The sequence below is a fragment of the Mauremys mutica genome, unplaced genomic scaffold (assembly GCF_020497125.1).
Source record: "Mauremys mutica isolate MM-2020 ecotype Southern unplaced genomic scaffold, ASM2049712v1 000320F_np12_subseq_1:31014_obj, whole genome shotgun sequence".
NCBI classification, from domain to species: Eukaryota; Metazoa; Chordata; order Testudines; family Geoemydidae; genus Mauremys; species Mauremys mutica.
The window spans coordinates 1394-19834 of record NW_025422909.1 but is presented as its reverse complement, the minus strand read 5'-3'; the positions used below and the strand labels follow the sequence as shown (position 1 = coordinate 19834).

Genomic DNA, 18441 nt, shown 5'->3' with positions numbered 1-18441 from the left:
AAGTGGATGGGTGAGATTGTGTGGCCTGCATTGTGAAGGAGGTGGGACTAGATGATCATTATGGTCCCTTCTGGCCTTCGAGTCTATGAGTCTATGAGCCCATGAGACCATGGGAGGGTGCCCCAGGCAAGAGCACCCCATTAGGGGCCTCCTAGCTGTCGGTCTTCTGGATTTGGGACAGGACTTCCCCTGTATGGCTGCTCTCCGTGGGGATATCAGATGCACCTCCAGAGGCAGTGCAGAAGCAAGTGCACTGCATCAGCCTGTCATTGGGCTCAGGGCTTTGGCCTTGGCAGCTTCTGCTTCAGCCACATCTCTGGGTGCCCAGGCTCAGAGCTTCTGGCCCCCTGTGGCCACCTCTACATTTGGGAATGTCTTGTAGTTTCAGAAAGGTTGGTGGCTGCACTCACACAAACCTTTGCACAGGCAGGGACACACCCAGCTGCAGGGACTAGGAAGCTTCTCCCCAGCTCCCCAGCCTAGGTCCCCGGTGCTGCAGCGTCTTGCCCTGGCCAAAAGCCATCCGGCGCCCTGAGGCCTTATTCTTTTTTAAGTTAGCTATCAAATCCAGGAGAAAACACAGATATACGAAGCAAAACGAAATCACAAACAGAAATGTCATTGGAAATACAGAAATAAAAAAGGAAAATGCAATCCCCATCACTTTACCGTGTCGGGGCCATTCCTGTATCGAGAGTGTTATACCAATAAAAACTAGCAGGACCTTATTAAAGGGGAAAAGACATTTGTCACATTTATTGTATATATCATAATAAAATAGAATATAACAGCAAACAACGTTGTTTGGCTACTTATTCCTATGGTTACTTATATATATGTATATCTGTATATCCATTCACACAATCATTCATACAAGTTCTGCGTAGATATTATAGTTACCAGCCTAAAGTTGCTTGTGACAGAATACTGGCCAGGTATCCTGTACACAAGAGTGGAGCCGAGTCTGTGTCAGGTGCACCTGATATTCCTAGAAGCTGGCAGCAGAACCGTTGACTCAAAGTCCTTATTCTCCAGGGTTCAGTTTTATAGGGATTTTTCCCTATGTTAGGTCTTTATTCTGCTGTTGCCAGATCAATCAGCAGATAGCTGGTTCCATTCTGTCCTTTGTTTCCTTTGAGGTGCCGGGGTGGATTCCAGTTCGCCCTCCGGGGGTCATCTGGTTGATTCCACTTGACACCTTCTTCGGCCGACACTGACTCTTTCAGGCTTGGTAACTCCCGAGACACTCATTCAACATTTAAACATTCAACATTTAAACTAGACACTCATTCACATATACTTTTTATCTTAACTACATTTATTTTACAGTTTCTTTATCCTTTTGGGGTGTGAGACTCCTTGTCTTTTAACAATTAAAAACATAAAGCGAGGTAAAAATGACTTTAACAGAGGTGGGGGTCTCTATTTGTATGTTACATAGTTTTGCCTGAGGCATAGGGGTAATTGACGGCTTGCGCGCTGAGTTAACAAAGTCAATTGGCCAATTAGAGGCAATTGACAGCTTGCGCGGTGAGTTAACAAGGTGCTGAGTCAATTACCCAATCAGCAGCTCACAGCGGCCATTTTAAAAACAAAGTATCAGTTACAAACTTTCACTTAGAAAACCGGCACTTAGAGTCAATTGAGTTAACAAGGTGCTGAGTCAATTACCCAATCAGCAGCTTACAGCGGCCATTTTTAAAACAAAGTATCAGTTACAAACTTTCACTTAGAAAACCGGCACTTAGAGTCAATTGACGTCAATTAACTAGTTACAAAGCAAAGTAGCGACTTCAAAGTTTCATTTTAACACAGGCGCTTGGAGTTAATTGACGTTTACAAAGTATCTCCTTGAGCGGGCTTGTACAGACATAGATATTTCTAACAATAAATCCTTACAACAATGAATCCTTACAAATCTACTTTTAACATAAACCTTACATAGATATTTCTGACAATAAATCCTTACAAACTTACTTCTAACATAAACCTTAAGTTATAAAGTATTAGTTAATAATAAAACCATAAATCAATAAATCATTTCTCATATAATGTAAACCTTCTTTAATATCTCTACAAGAGCACCCGCTAAGGTACACGTGTGCTTACGAGAAAGCTGTAGGAACTCATACCACAGCCTGAACATGAAACTCAACTGCTTCCAGGTGCCGCAGTAAAACCCTTTCCCTGCTGTGACGTTGCACTCCGTGTGATTTTATAAAAATATGCTAATGAGTGTGAATATAAAGTGACTGGACTATGCTTCATGCAAAAGGTCTCTTGTAAGGTATCATTACAAAGCTTATAATCTACTGTGTGTGTTCATCCTATTTGTATGAACCGATCATTCTTGGATCTGAAACTAGAAATATGAACTATAACTCTGAGGTCCTGTTGTAATGATGCAAAGTGTGGGCCATTAATCGTGGTTTGGACTTTTGATGGCTCCCATTAACCAGGACAACTGACTGGAGATGGCTCTGTCCTGCACCATCTGTGAGTCAGGCCAGGAAGAATGAAGGCTTGGGGGGGGGGGTCTCACAGGACATGTGACCATGTCACCTGGTACAGGAATCCACCTTAAACCTGGGGCTCTTCCTCAGGAGAGAGACAAAAAATTCCTGCCTTGTGCCAAAGCTGTATAAGGGGGTGGAACTGAACAAACATGGCTGCAGTCATGAGACACCCCCTAGCTACCATGTGAGCTGGAACAAGGGCTGTACCAGGTGAAAAGATTGGGCCCAGACAAAAAATAAGTCTAGTCTTTGCATATGGGACCTTTCCCTCCAGTTGGGGAGGATTCTCCCTTTTCATCTACTCTTGTCCCAAGCAGCACAACTGGTGGGAATCTTAAATGTACAGAGGAGTCTTAGGAGCAGAAAGCCCACCCAGACCTTACATGCAATTGGCACTTGCCCCTCACTGAGCAGGATTGAAACTCCTGCAGGGTTACATCCCCTCTGGGCATGAGCAAAGCAGCAGGGTGAAAGGAACCTAGATATGCTGGGAATTGAACCCAGGACCCCATACATGCAAAGCATGTGCTCTACCACTGAGCTACATCCCCAGATGGATGATGTAGGCTATAGGTTACACTCAGAGCCCTCCTGTTTCCAGAGTATCCAGTGGCCTAAGAGCAGCATGAGAGGGACATTCTCTGCCCTGAGGCCAAATCTGCTATCCTGGAGGCTGCTGGTTCTTGGGGGTCACTTTTCAGCAGGGCCAGATTCGATGTGTGGGGCAGAGAGAGTGGATGCCCTGGACTCAGGGTGCAGAGATACACTCAGCCCTCTCCCCTGCTTTGGGTGGGGGGTGCTGCCACCCCCTGCTGGAAGGTAATGGGAGGGGAGGGGCGCTGTGAGTCGCTCAACACCTGACCCTGGTGGTAGCAGTGGTGTGGGAAGCTCCAGGTGTTTCTAGGATCTGCTCTTTCCACCTGCCTGTAAAGTCCAGCTTTCCCCAGCACGTTCACTGCGGTGCAATTGGGTCACTGTTTCCATGGCTGCACAGCAAAGAATCACTCCCAGTTTCCCTTCTATCTGCGGCAGGATTAGCCTGTGTCAGTGATTAATGAGGTGGATCTTGTTGTAAATTGTTATTCATTCCCCACCTTGACAATTTACACAGTCCGATTCCCAGCACCTCAGTGATCCTGGTAGCAGAAGTTGGGTCCTGAGACTTTCAGGGTTCTTTCCCCCTCCTCCTGGAGTGAACTCAGCTTTTTCCCCATCCCAGACAATCCATGAAATAACAACAGGGACATAAAGAAAGAGGGGAGGGAACATCTCATGTCCAGGGCTGGATGTGCCCAGGGCCCCCTGCTTGTCCATTGTTTCCATGGAATTTGGCCCCCTGCTTTGCACAAGGGACAGAGAAGGATCTTGCTGTTCCTGTGTCTGGGCAAGGAAAATTGTTCTTCCCTAGGAAAGAGATGCGGGAAATGGCCCCATGGTGGGACAATATCCTCAGGATTAAGAGCAAAGGACTCAGGCTGAGAACTGATTTAACCCCACTTATCTATCCGTAGGGGCAGACTGCTGAGCGGGCAGCCGAGCCCTGAGTAGGGGGCGGAGCTAGGCTGAGGAGGGGGCCCATAAAAGCGGCCGCCTAGCCAGGCAGCGGCACAGGAGCCGGCGAACAGGGCTGCTAACAGGGGCTCAAAAACATCTGCTCTAGTGCAGCTGCTGTTGGCCTTGAAGCAGGAATACATTCAAGGAAGGTCTCTGCCCTGGGTTATACGGAAGGGCAGACTAGTCCCTTCTGGCTTTAAGGGCTCTGAATTCCCCCACTTTGCAGCTGAGCTAACTGAACGATTGTGCCTGGTCGTGGGCCAGACCCCAGGGCTCGGCTGTAGCAGCAACCGCATTCACACAGCTGTGCTCCCTCCAAAGCCGTGCTGCTCCCGGGAGGTCTGCGCACTGTGAGGGGGGCGGCCTGCCCTATCCTCACTATTGCCAAACCCCAGAGCTCAAAAAGCAACCCCCCAAAATCATGAGATTATTTTTTTTTAATCAAATCATGTTTTTTAGTTTGTCTTTTGCCCTAAATCCCCTCTACTCCTCTGCCAGGGCATGTGTGCGGCCTGCTGGCTGAAGAGTCAACATCCAGTGCACACTTCTCCCGGGCTGCTCAGAGGGAGATTCCACTTACAGGGGAACCGCCATCCATTTCCTGGTACTGGCTTCACCCCCTGCACAACACTGCCCTGCCTCCCGCAGCCCCAGGACTTCTCCTCTGCCCAGGTCCCAGCAGCCCCCGCCACCCCCTGCCCTGGGACCCTCTCTCTGCTCTAGGGCCATGCACCGAAGGCCAGGCTCAGTGGCAGGGCAGGTCGGTGTCCCAGCCCCGAGGCTCTCGCACACGGCTCTGCCCACGTGCCCAGCCCTGAGTATCGGGGGCTCGGAGGAGCGTCTCGTGGCATCGCAACAGCTTCTCCTGCAGGTGCCCAGGCCCCTGTGCAGAGTCTGCTCTGAGGGAGTATTAATCGGTTGGCTGTTAATGCAGCTCAGAGGGTAACCAGTGCAATTGGCGAGACCTCTGTTGTCCTGCTCCAGCCAGCTGTCTCCTTGTGGGCTGGGGCTGTCATGGAGAGATGGCACTTGGGATGAAATGACTAATTGACTCATCCTTCAGACTGTCAGCGGGGGCACTTCAGAGCCTGGAAAGCCACATGTACTTGCCGAGTGGACACAAAGAAGAGGTCAAGATGTCTGTTTTCCTATGGCCAGGTCGTGACCTGGAGCCTTTGCGGCCCAGCGGCCCTAGGTCCTTGGCAGCACAATGGGCCTGGTGGGGGGTGTGTGTGTGTGTGTGCAGGAAGCCTTCCCACTGAGAATGTAATTAAAGCAGGCTGGAAACAGAGGGGGAAGCCTGGTGTTCTCTGGGGCTCGTTTCATTGCAGCTTTGATTAATGAGGTTGGGTGAAGTTAATGAACAGAGAGTTTAAGCGAGGGAGCAGCACAAGCTGATACATCTTCCTTCTCTGGGGAGCAAGCGAGGGTTTATGGGCAGCCAGAATGATCCCGCAATGGGAGCCCAGGGCATCAGCTGCGTTCCCCGCTCTCCTTAGATCAGTATGCAGAGAATTCTCTCCAATGGCATTTGATGTCCTCCTTTGGCCAAAGACCCTGCTGCCCGTTTGCTGGAGACATGGAGGGCTGCTCCCCACTCATGCCTGTCCCACCACCCTGCAGAACTATAATGAGTGTTGCCAGCTGGTCCTCGGTGCCAGATGCTGGATCTCACAGGGCAGAGCAGTGACGGATGCTCCACGCGGGCACTGCTCAGAGTCTAGCCTCTCTCTCTGCACTGAGGAGTACAAGAGGAATGTGAAATGGTCAAAACAGGTCATCTCTTTCGGAGTGGGCAGCTGTATCCCAGGAACCCCTCAACCAAATGACCCCAAGTTAGCACCCCAAACTCTACCCCAGGACCTCATCTAGCACCGCTGTTTTCTAGCTGACCTGGCTATGCATGTGGATTTGTGAGCACTTTCACAGAAGTCCTGCCGGATCCTTAACCATGGGCCAGCAAAGTGCCGAATGGCCTGCGGGGATGGGGCAAAGCTGCATATTTCCCCATGCCAGCTTCACAATCAGTCATGTGTTACCAAAAGGGACTATGGCTTAAAGTGTACCCAGGCACCTGCCTGCGACCTTCCTTTTAGCCCCACCATATAATGCCAAAAAGAACGAGGAGTATTTGTGGCATCTTAGACACACATTTATTTGGGTCAGCAACGTGGGGTGAAGCAAGAGCTGGACAGACCTGCCCCAATGCTTCAGTCCAGCTGGAATCTCTCAAGGCCTGGAGAGTTTTCTGAACCTCTCTGTAGCAGGGACTGGGGGACTAGCCACCCCTGTTACTGCAAGAGGGCCCCTGAGAGGGATCCGGTGATCGCAGGCACCGACTTTCCAAAGAGCCGGGGGGTGCTTGACCGCCAGCTGTGCCCAGGCCCTGCCCCCACTCCACCCCTTCTCCCAAGGCCCTGCCCACGCCCTGCCTCTTCCCCTCCCCCCAGTTCCACCCCTTCCCCCGAGCGCGCTGCATGCTTGCACCTCCCCTTTCCCTCCCAGCCTTCTGCATGCGGCCAAACAGCTGTTTGAGGTGGGTGGGAGGCGGAAGCGCTGATCTGTGGGGCCCGCCAGTGGGTGGAAGGCGCTGGGGGAGGGCTGATAGGGGGGTTGTGGGTAGGTGTGTGTGTGTGTGTGTGTGTGTGTGTGTGTGTGTGTGTGTGTGTGTGTGTGTGTAATATCCTCACTGTATGTTCCAGTCTATGCATCCGATGAAGTGGGCTGTAGCCCACGAAAGCTTATGCTCAAATACATTTGTTAGTCTCTACGGTGCCACAGGTACTCCTGTTCTTTTTGCGGATACAGACTAACACAGCTGCTACTCTGAAACCTGTCAATGATGCTGTAATTATCCCAGAACCAAGTGTGCTAAACCCAGAAATTCATAGTTAAAGTAAATCCCAGGATGATCAGGCATGGACGGATAGGGCTCCCTAACAACCTTAACTCAGCCCCGGAGGGAGTCCATGAGAAAAAATTTTGGGGAAAAGGCTTATTGCCAGGTGTCCCCAATCCAGCTGAGCGGTGCCTGTGACCTGCTCGCAGCATCTCCATGGACACCACTTTCAGGTGACAGGCCCAGAGTCTGCTCGTCTCTTAGGGTGGAGTCCCATCACTCACCCACCTCATGAATGTGTAATGGGTGCTCGTGGGCAGGCATGGGTATGGGTACTGCCAGGTTTGTAGAGGATCAGGAAAGTCCCAAGGGGTGGTGGTAGAACTAGCCCTGACATTTAGTCCCGGAGTCCCCCTCCAATCCCATATCCCAATTAACTTTCCTGTTGCCCTCCTCTAGCCCTGCAAGTCCAGCAGCTCCCACAAAGCTCAGTGTTGGCAGTGGGTTACGTCACCCTGCCGGATGCTGAGAAACAGCAGGTGGTCTCCTTTGCAGAAGGCTGAGGAGCCACAGAGCTGAGGGGTGGAAGAGAGAATGGGGTCGGGGTTTGGCACTGATTTAGTTGGTATCACTGAAATCTGGCAGGACGATTCCCACAATTGAAATGTTAAGATCTATTTAGGAAGGAATCGAGTGGGCAAAGGGGTGGGGAGTGGCACTCGGCCGAAAATGGCATTACCCGTGTCTGAGACTGTGCATTGTGTGGAAAAAATACTTCCTTTTGTTTGTTTTAAATCGGCTGCCTATTAATTTCATTTGGTGATCCCCAGTTCTTGTGGTGTTTACTCCTTCTCATAACACTTCCTTATTTACTTTCTCCACACCAGGCATGATTTTATAGACCTCTCTCATATCCTTCCTTAGTCGTCTCTTTTCCAAGCTGAACAGTCCCAGTCTTATTAATTTCTTCTCATACAGAAGCTGTTCCATACCCCTAATCATTATTGTTGCCCTTTTCTGAAGGTTTTCCAATTCCAATTTTTTTTTTAGATGGGGCAACCCCATCTGCACACAGGATTCAAGGTGTGGGCGTACCATGGGTTTATATAGAGGCAATATGATATTTTCTGTCTTATCTATCCCTTTCTTAATGATGCCCAACATTGTTAGCTTTTTTTGACTGCCGCTGCACATTGGGTGGATGTTTTCAGAGAACTATCCACAATTTAGACCCCATCATTTTATATGTATAGTTGGAATTATGTTTTCCAATGTGTATTACTTTGCATTTATCAACACTGAATTTCATCTGCCATTCTGTTGCCCAGTCACCCAGTTTTGAGAGATCCTTTTGTAGCTCTTCACAGTCTACCTGGGACTTCACTGTCTTGAGCAATTTTGTATCATCTTTAATTTTTGCCATCTCACAGTTTACCCCTTTTCCCAGATCATTTATGAATATGTTGAATAGGACTGGTCCCAGTACAGACCCCTGGGGGATGCCACTATTTACCTCTCTCCATTCTGAAAGCTAACCATTTATTCCTATCCTTTGTTTCCTACCTTTTAACCAGTTACCAATCCATGAGTGGACCTTCCCTCTTAGAATCATAGAATATCAGGGTTGTAAGGGATCTCAGGAGGTCATCTAGTCCAACCCCCTGCTCAAAGCAGGACCAATCCCCAACTAAATCAACTAGTAGATTAGTGAGGTTTACAAAAACCATGTTGACACTCCCCAACAAATTATGTTCGTCTGTGTGTCTGATAATTTTGTTCTTTACTATTGTTTCAATCAGTTTGCCTGGTAATGAATTCAGGCTTGCTGGTCTATGATTGCCAAGATCACCTGTGGAGCACTTTTAAAAAATTGGCGTCACATTAGCTATCCTCCAGTCATTTGGTAGAGAAGCTGATTTAAATGATAGGTTACAGACAACAGTTAGTAGTTCTGCAGTTTCATATTTGAGTTCCTTCAGAACTCTTGGGTGAATACCATCTGGTCCTGGAGACTTATTACTGTTTAGTTTATCAGTTTGTTCCAAAACCTCCTCCAATGACACCTCAATCTGGGACAGTTCCTCATATTTATCTCCTAAAAAGAATGGCTCAGGTTTGGGAATCTCCCTCACATCCTCCACCATGAAGACCTATGCAAAGAATTCATATAGTTTCTCCACAATGGCCTTATCATCTTTGAGTGCTCCTTTAGCACCTCAATCATCTGGTGGCCCCACTGGTTTTTTGGCAGGCTTCCTGCTTCAGATGTACTTAAAAATTTTTTTGCTATTACTTTTTGAGTCTTTGGCTAGCTGTTCTTCAAATTCTTTTTTGGCCTTCCTAATTATATTTTTATACTTCATTGACCAGAGTTTATGCTCCTCCTTTCTATTTTCCTCACTGGGATTTAACTTCCACTTTTTAAAGGATGCTTTTTTGCCTATCACTGCTTCTTTTACTTTGTTGTTTAGCCATGGTGGCACTTTTTTGGTTCTCTTACTATGTTTTTTTATCTGGGGCATACATTTAAGTTGAGCCTCTATTATGGTGTCTTCAAAAAGTTTCCATCAGCTTGCAGGGATTTCACTTTTGGCGCTGTACTTTTTAATTTCTGTTTCACTAACCTCTTCATTTTTGTGTAGTTCCCCTTTCTGAAATTAAATGCTACAGTGTTCAGCTACTATGGTATTTTTCCAGCCACAGGGATGTTAAATTTAATTATATTGTGGTCACTGTTATCAAGTGGTCGAGCTATATTCACTTCTTAAATCAGATCCTGTGCTCTATTTAGGGCTAAATGAAGAATTTCCTCTCCTCTCATGGGTTCTAGGACTAGCTGCTCCAAGAAGCAGTCATTTAAGGTGTCAAGAAGCTATCTCTGCATCTTGTCCTGAGGTGACATGTACCCAGTTAATATGGGAAATAGTTGAAATCCCCCATTACTATTGAGTTTCTTTATTTTAATAGCCTCTGAGCATTTCACAGTCACTATCACCTTCCTGGTCAGGTGGTCCGTAACATATTCCTTCTGCTATATTCTTATTATTTGAGCATGGAATTACTAGCCATAGAGATTCTCTGGCACAGTTTGGTTCATTTAAGATTTTTACTTCGATTCTGCGCTTTCTTTCACATACAGTGCCACTCCCCTACCAGCGTGACCTGTTCTGTCTTTCTGATATGTTTCGTACCCTGTGTCCCATTGATTATCCTCATTTCACCAAGTTTCTGAGATGCCTATTATATCAATATCCTCATTTAATATGAGGCACTCTAGTTCACCCATCTTCTTATTTAGACTTCATTGAGTGGATGTGTTGTTGATGGGGTCCCAAACCATAAAATCATCTCTGATGAAGTCTGCAGATGACACAAAAATTGGGGAAATGGTAAATACTGAAGAGGACCGGTCACTGACTGAGAGCAGTCTGATCATTCGGTAAACTGGGTGCAAGCGAATGTGTTTTAATGTAAAACATCTGGAACCAAGGAATGTAGGCCACACTTACACAAAGGGGGACTCGGGGAAGCAGTGATTCTGACAGAGTTGGGGGTTGTGGTGGATAATCAGCTGAACATGAGGTCCCAGAGTGATGCTGTGGCCAAAAGGACTAATGGGATCCTGGGATGCAGAATTGGCGGAAGCCCAAAACTGGACTGTCTGGGTAAAAACCTGACAGGTGGCAACCCTATCTCTGCCTGTGGCAAGCATGGGTGGCAGGTAACATAGGCAGGGGAAGGCTGTGCCTCCCCAAACAGCCTGGAGTGGCCCCACCCACAGTCTGCCCCCAGGTCTCCTCCTGCCTGCTCTTTCCTTCTGTGGCCGAGAGGCTGGGGCAGGCAGGCTAGGGGTTGTGGTGTGCACAAGACCCCTGGGCTAGGGCCATGCTGTGCCACCTGTCCTCCTGGCATTGGGACCATGCTGCCCACCGAACACTGAGGCCGGGGGCACTCTGGCGGCGCCTCCTGTCCCCTACTTGGGTCTGGTGGGGCCATGTCACCTGCTCACCCAGTGCTTGGGGTTGGAGGCACCCGGGGGGGGGAGGGCTGGTAGCTGCGGGGTGTGTATGTGCTCTGGGCTCTGGTGGGGGAGGGGGGACAGAAGGGATGGGGCCTTAGGCAGAGGGGGAGGGGCTGGGGCTAGCCTCCCAAAAGGGCACGTTCACCCACCGCCCATGGTGGCAGGGATGTTCTCCTCCCGTCCCTGGTGCGTATATGTGGTTGTGACACCCAGTTGAGGTTGAGTGCCATTTTGTAGTTAGAGCAGAGATTGGACCGTGTTGTTCTGAATGAAGAATACACACTTAACTCTGCCCTGAAGTGATGTCCTACAATAACCCCATGATTATTTTAGTGTTTGTGGTCCCAGATTAGATTGAACTGATTATGCAAAGAAACAGAGGTTTTTTCAGGTATTTTTCTCCTTGAGGCATCACTCTAAGGTAGCATTAAGGCTGTTTGGGTTTCATAACAGTCCATTTCTTACCCTTTAACATGTTTGGGCTTTTTGAAGTGTAACCTCTAACTCTACATTTCCTTGGTTTGTAGCCTTTGTTTTGGGAATATTTTTAATGTCCCTACAATAATTTTCACTCTTAAATTGCTGATGCATACACTCAACCTAAATCCCATTGTACACAGTTTTTTATCTGGGAATTTCCTTCATGTTTTTTAAATTAAAAATTCCCTACACCAATATGGAAGAACCTCAGGAGAATGCTGTCATGTGACATTGTTAAGGCTCGGCGATATGCAGTAACAACCTTAATATTTTTAAATTTTAACTTTTAAAGGCAAATTCACTGGTGCACTAGAGCTATCCGAGCTGCCAGCTAGTTACACGGAGCCACTGCTGCTTTCAATCACTCTCTGCGTTCCTGCCTCAGTTCTCCCAGCAACCCTGCCTCAGTGCACAGTTGGGCCAAGGAAGCAGTGCCATGGGGAGTCTTCTAGCACTGAAACCCAAGCCAGCGCTCAGCCAAAGAATCTTTATAGAGCAGTGATGGCTGGGCCAGTGAATCTACCAGTGAGAACTCCTGCCACCTGTCCTGTCTCTGTCATACCTCCGAGTCCTTATAACCAATAGAATTGCTGCATGCAAATTAGCTGTAGAGGAAGACTTGAGATTGGTTGACTTACTTCTGATGTCACAATAGCTCCACTTAAAAGGTAACCTAAACCCATTGGCCTAAGCCGGTTTATGGACTATGTAATCATAACAACAAGATACAACTGTTAATAACGTAACTTAATTAACACCCCTTTCTTCAAATAGAACCTAGATACAAGATTTCAATTAATGTTCAATTAATTGGATAGTTTGAAATGTCCGTATTATTCTGTTATGATCATTCAGGGGCAAAAAATAAGACATAGGTGCCAAATTTCTTTAAACCCCCAGTTTTTAATTAATTTCAACTAATAAAACAAATTGATGGATTTACTGGGAAATATCTGAAAATTCATTCTGTGCTCAGACAGTAAGTGCCCATACGGTGGGGAAGGAGATGTGCTGTTCACACATCACCAACATGTTGAATTCCTGCTGAAACTGCAAAACTCAAGGGCCCAGTGCCCACATAATCCACAAGCTTGGGCCTGTCACGCCCCAGCTGGTGGCCTGCCTCATGTGCTATAAGAACTCCCGTAGCTGAAGTGGCAGAGGCCTGAGGTTGTGGGGCTGAAGGTACCAGGGCTGATCCAGGTAATCTGCATGAGTGGGGCTATGATTAGTTACATTTTTACTGTTGGTGTTTCTACCTCTCCTAAAATCTACTTAGGCCCCAAAGCTTCTTGATCTGCTGGGAGCCTCAGCACCTTCTCCCAGCTCCGCTGAATCCATGTGAGACGGGAGTTCTGCAGCTCGGAGACAGCTTGGCTTGGCCAGTCTGCACGGCTGCCGTAGTGACTGGGGGAAGATTCTCTGGCAAGGCCAAGATGGCTTGTGAGCCTGAAAGAGAGGGCTGCGTTCTGAATCCAACCACCATTTGTTCCTCTGGAAATGACTTTCCTGTCATTGCCTTCACAGTCTGGTAGGGTCTGCTAATAGAAACGCCCGGCCTGCAGGAGAGAGTGCCAAAGCAGAGTTCTGCATGTTGATTAAAAACCCACGGGCAGATGGCAGGAGGACTGGCACTGCGACATGCAATGCTATTATTTCTGTTGAAGACTCTCTAATTGGGATAACAGCAGATTAAAAGGATGCTGGATCTGAAGGATTTTTAAGGAGGCAATTGTCTGATTTCACAGTTAGCCTGATAGGGTGGCACTGCACTCAGGATGAAAGGCCTTGTATATTCATTGGAAAACATGGCCCGGCATCTAAGCTGCTCAGGGAGGATGTTTCCAGGTTAGAGAGGCATGTCCTAGAAAGGGTCATGAGGATCCGGCATTGCATGCTAACCTGGGAATGGGACTGCAAGCTCCTTGGAGGCAGGGACTGTCTCTGTTACAGAGGCTAAAGCACCAAGCACTAAGGGGTGCTGGTTCCTAAGAAGGCCGGCCTTTTCGGCACTGTCACAATGCAAGCTGCTACGGCTGGTGTAATTATTTAAGTGAAGAGGGGAGCTGCAAAAACTGACCCGGCATTTGCTAGCTGCGATCAGTGTGGAGAGCAGGCGGCGGGAGAGAGTATCACGCCCACCTGCATGCACATAATGGGAGCTTATGAAGAGAGTTGGGCTCAGTCACCATCCGGTCCCAGGGCAGACAAAGAGAGTGGCCACAGGCCTGGTCTGCTGCAGGGGAATCCCTGACAAAGATATGAGACTGGCTCATCACGCAAACCAAGGAGCTAAGTGAGGCAGCAGAGTCCCCATCACTGGAGATAGCCAAGGCTCGGTAGCCATCCGTCTCTTGGGGATGGGTAGTAAGGTGACACCAGGCCAGCGGTGCAGCTGTCATCCCCAGGACTCATCTTTGTCAAGTTCCTCACTGGTCTAAAGTCACCTTGCTGGACGCTGAGCACATCATTTTATTTTAAATGACATTAGCACAGCAGTATTCCCAGCAACTCCCTTCCTGGCTGGGAGCTGAACACAAGCAGAACAGCCACAGTTCAGTGTATTTACAGCTCTGCACCCAGCTCCGTGCATGTCCATCTTCACCTTGAATTCCTGTCTCTGGCATGGCAGACAATGACACTTCCACCCTGCATGTCAGTGCTGAGCTGGGGTCCAGTGGGCGTTTTCTGCTCTCTAATGGCCTGAGCTCCAGAGAGCAGGACCAAAAAGATCTTGGTACCCGACTCTGTGACATTCCAATGACCTGCCCTAAAATGCCCCTGTTGCAGCAAGGGGTCAGATTACGTAGATGTGTTGCTGCTTTTCCCATCCTCATCCTCGTCCCAGACTGAGCAGGGCAGCCCCGCCTGCCCCAGCCCCTGGCCAGAGATGACAAGCCACCGTCCCTTCACTTCCATCTTCCTCAAAAGCACTTTGATTAGCAGAGATTTTAATCTCAGCATTTACTCTGGCTGCTTTGGTTGCCCATCTTCAGAGCCAGCTGATTAGAGCAGCCTGCAATAGCAAGGAGCCCACTCTTGATCTTTTAATCACAAAGGCACTTTGGGGGCTCTCCCCTTCCTCCGGCTGATCCGTTTATTATTCAGTTTGATGTGAGCTTGTCTCAGAAATCTAAGGCTGCTGACATTATGGAGGCTGCTTCCCACCCTCTCTAGCTGGGTGTGCAGCACTACAGACTATTAGGGGTATGAGGGGATTGTAGCATTTAAAAGGTGTGAATGACAGGGCCCCCTGCTCGATCCCATGGCGGAACATCAGAACTCCCCCCTGCTCAGAAGTGCAGGCCTGGTGTGTTCCAGGGAAGCACAGAGTCATCCATTCTCATTTAGCTTGGAATGGCCTATTTATTTCTAAACTGAGATGTGTACAGAACCACAACTCAGCCCGAGTCTGAAATGATTGTCCAGCTCCGGCTGCCGCTAGACCTCATTCCGGCCCAAGGACTGCAGACAGATGTGACTCCCTTGTAGCCCTGTGCTCCCTCTCATGCTCAGAAGGGATTGCTGATTAATTTGCGAGTGAGGCAGACACTGTTCTCTCTTCCTTTTCCAATTCCATTTCTCTCTTGTCCTTTGATTATCAGATAAATAAGTGCTGTCTGGTCTCTTTCCAGACAATGCATTCTCCACTCCCCCGTCCCTCCTGATGAGGCAGATTTATCTATGGAAGCATCAGCTTGTTTGCTGGGCCAGCTCCCCGCTCCAATGGCTATGATCTGTATGTGGATGTTGGTACCTGCTGGGGCATGGCAGGGACCATTGGGTCTTTTTCCTTGGGCACCGTACAGGGCCGATCTTCCAAGGGTGTTGAATTACTGGTTGAGAATGCACTGTCTGATGAACATATCCCTTTCCCTGGTTGTGATCTGCTCCTGAGTTCTGCAAGTGTGTTACCCACAAGCCTCCTTCCCTGCACATGGCACAACAGTCACCGTGGCAGAGTCAGCAGTTCCCACGTATGAGATCTGAGACGCTTGCATGTCTGGGAGTAGGAACTTGCTGTAGGAACTCTGGGGTCTGATGGCCAGCACTGATGTCTCTACTATGCTGCTCGTGTCTAGGCAGTAATATTACCCGGCATTTATATTGGTCCTTCTCATCCTGCAGGATCCAAGAGTACTTTATGAAATCCACACAGCAAGCACTCTCCCTGCAATGAAAGGCAGCCATCTCTGGGGTGGAACATGACAGCTGTTTGGCGCTGCAGAACAAGTTAGGCTGGGCAGTGCAGGACAGTAATACACACATTCAGACCCATGGAGGGGTGGAGGAATTCAAGGAAGCAAAATGCAATTACCCAACCTGTAATTTGGTCTGGATAAGGGCTCAGACCACAAGGGGGCAGTACTTGGGTGTTAGGTCCCACCCAGAAGCCATTGCCTCCAGCAGCGCAACACCCTGCTGGGGGAACGAGCTCAGCGTGATGCAGGAGTAAGAGTGGCACCTGCTCCGTCCCCTTGGTTTCTTCTCACCCAGCTTCCCCAGAGAGTTTACAGCCTTCCCACTGAGATGCAGCAGATCATGAGTGGGGACGGCCTGGGGCTTGCGTGAGGCGGCTGCAAGGGAAGGCACGCTGCATACCTCCGCAAAGGCAACCGGAAACCACCAAACTCTGCTCACAGGGGTAGAGAGGCCTTTGTGGGGACACGGGAACGGTCAGGAAATGTTCCTGCAGGCAAGGGAGGAGAACACCTTGTTTGTGAGGGTTGTTACCATGACAATGGCTGGAGTCGGAATGGCCTGTGGCTGAGCAGCTGTTGCAGGGGGCATCCTCCAGAGGGAAGCACACTGACTCTTTCCCGTGTAACCCTTCTGCCCGTCAGAGGGGGCAGCAACAAGGGCCGGGTTCAGTATCCAGGGGTTCCGTTTCAATAACACAAAGCAAAACCGGCTCGAGCCCCCACCCAGTGACCTGGGGCAATTACATCCCCGCTCCAGCCCTCAGGCACCTCTAAGAGGCAATACTTCCCCTCTCGCAAGCACAGAGTCTGAGTGTAGCAAAGGAAGGAATAATAAAGGAGGGAAACAATGCGGCATTATGTTGGGGGAACACCACAAACAGGATTCATAACACAAACCATGAGCAAAAGACCCACCCCCCAAGTAAGTTTGTCAATGTCCTTTTCCCCTCAGGGTCTTAAGTCCAGCAACCCAACAGTCGCCCCTCCCGCAGTTTCTGTCCTTGGTCAGTGCAGCCCCGCCCCCGAGTTCTAAAGTTCATCTGAACAGTTTACCTCCCAGCCTGGGTGGAAGTGGGGGAGGTATGAGGGGGGCATCTTACATGCTCCGCTGCTCGGGTTGATGGCCGATTGCCACGCCTCTCCATGGGGTTCTTCTGCAGTTTTCACCGCCAGCCGCACCTCTCCACCAACCATCCTGCTGGCGGTTCCTCTCCACTAGCCGTCCTGCTAGCCATGCCTCTCCACTAGCCATCCTGCTAGCCACTCACCACCATGTCTTCAGCTCTGCCCCCTCAACACAGATCACAGTGATTTCAGCTGTTACTAGGGGAGCCTCAGTGCTGGTGCACTCAGAACCCCTAATCCAAAGTAGGTCGCATGCATAGACCTAGGTATCAGAGATTTCAGCTCTGCAGCATACTCCTAATGGAGTCAAAATTAGCTCGGTTATTACACAGTGGCAAGAGATAGCAAAGTGGTGTTTGGGGCCCTCAGAAGCAGCACACACCACAAGGTGCACATATTTATCCCCAGTCTCTCTCAGGTCACTGGGCTTTGGAACCCATGTCCCTTGCCTAGCAAGTGCTACTTAGTTGAGGGCGAGTCCCTCCGTCATAAAATGCCAAGTACAGTTCTACTGTCCTTGATTCACATAACCAGGATAACAACACTTTATTACTCCTGCCCCAATAACAGAGACTGGGGATCCCACAGCAGCCAAAGTGACCACTTGGGCAAGCAGTCCATCATGCTAGGCGGGGGACCGCTTGCCAGAGCTCACCGCCAGATGTCAGGGTAGAGCTCATTCTGACTCTGCTTACCCATGACAGGACAGGCTCCATGGCCAGCAGAGAAGGGCATTCTGGGGCAACTTCTGGAAAGGAGCCCAGTCAAAAACTTGGGAGGAACCAGAGCCCCACTAAACGCGGCAGCTGCAGGTCTGACCCCTCTCCGAGTACGTTGACACGTCAAGCAGGAGGGGGAATTCCAGCTGGAGCAGACGTACCATGCTAGCGCTGACAGATAGAAATAGATCTGGCCATGGCGGCACGAGGAGCGGGATCTGCTAGCCCCTGGGTATGGAGTTAGTGTCTCCAAGGGGATCGTACTCAGGTTGGCTCGGCTCGGCCCTCCCACTATTAGTGCTGTCATGGCTGTGTGCTACTTTTTGTGCTCCAGTTCGACCAGAGTGTGTGCAGGTATGTCTCCTGGCACTGGAATTCACACCTCCCACTCAGTACCGGGCTTACCCGGGCTCCACAGGGGGCCCCAGCCCAGCCCCACCAGCCCACTGGCTCCTCTCTGACCCCTTGACCCTCCCCACTGCTCGCTCCTGTTGGCTCCCAGGCCGCCTGCCGGCTCCTCTCCACCCCCTGATCCCCACCCACTGCTCACTCCTGTTGGCTCGCAGGCTGGCAAAGGACTCCCCTCTGCGCCCTGTCCAGACCCCAGGGCAGCTCCGGCTCCCAGCGATCTCTGCTGCCCACCACCTGTGGGGGCCCCGCCTGCCTCCAACCCCGGAGCCAAGCCACCTGGGACCAGTGGAGAAGCTGGGCCAGTCTCAGCCAGTGCGGGGACCAATGGCGGGGGGGAGGTTGGCTGGGCCCCTCCAGGTAAAGTGACCTAACATCCTGACAGGATGGCCAGGGGCTCGGCCAAGCCACCTCCCTACCCGAAGGGTTCACCAGAGCCATCACCGCCCAGGGCTGACCCCACACAGCTCCGTGCCCCATGCGGCCCACAGCCGGGGCTGGGGCTGATTGCTGGAGCTCTGCGCCGCCCAGCTGGAGCTGCTGTTCCCGCCCCCCCCAGCTCCATGGTGTCTGGGGC

At 49.9% G+C, this 18441-nt stretch overlaps 1 non-coding gene across 1 annotated transcript; it reads right to left on the bottom strand.

Moving 5' to 3' along the window:
- Positions 1-2995: 2995 nt before the first annotated feature.
- On the bottom strand, positions 2996-3067 carry TRNAA-UGC. Its single transcript has one exon. It is a non-coding gene; the product is annotated as a tRNA-Ala (tRNA).
- Between the last annotated feature and the right edge of the window lie 15374 nt (positions 3068-18441).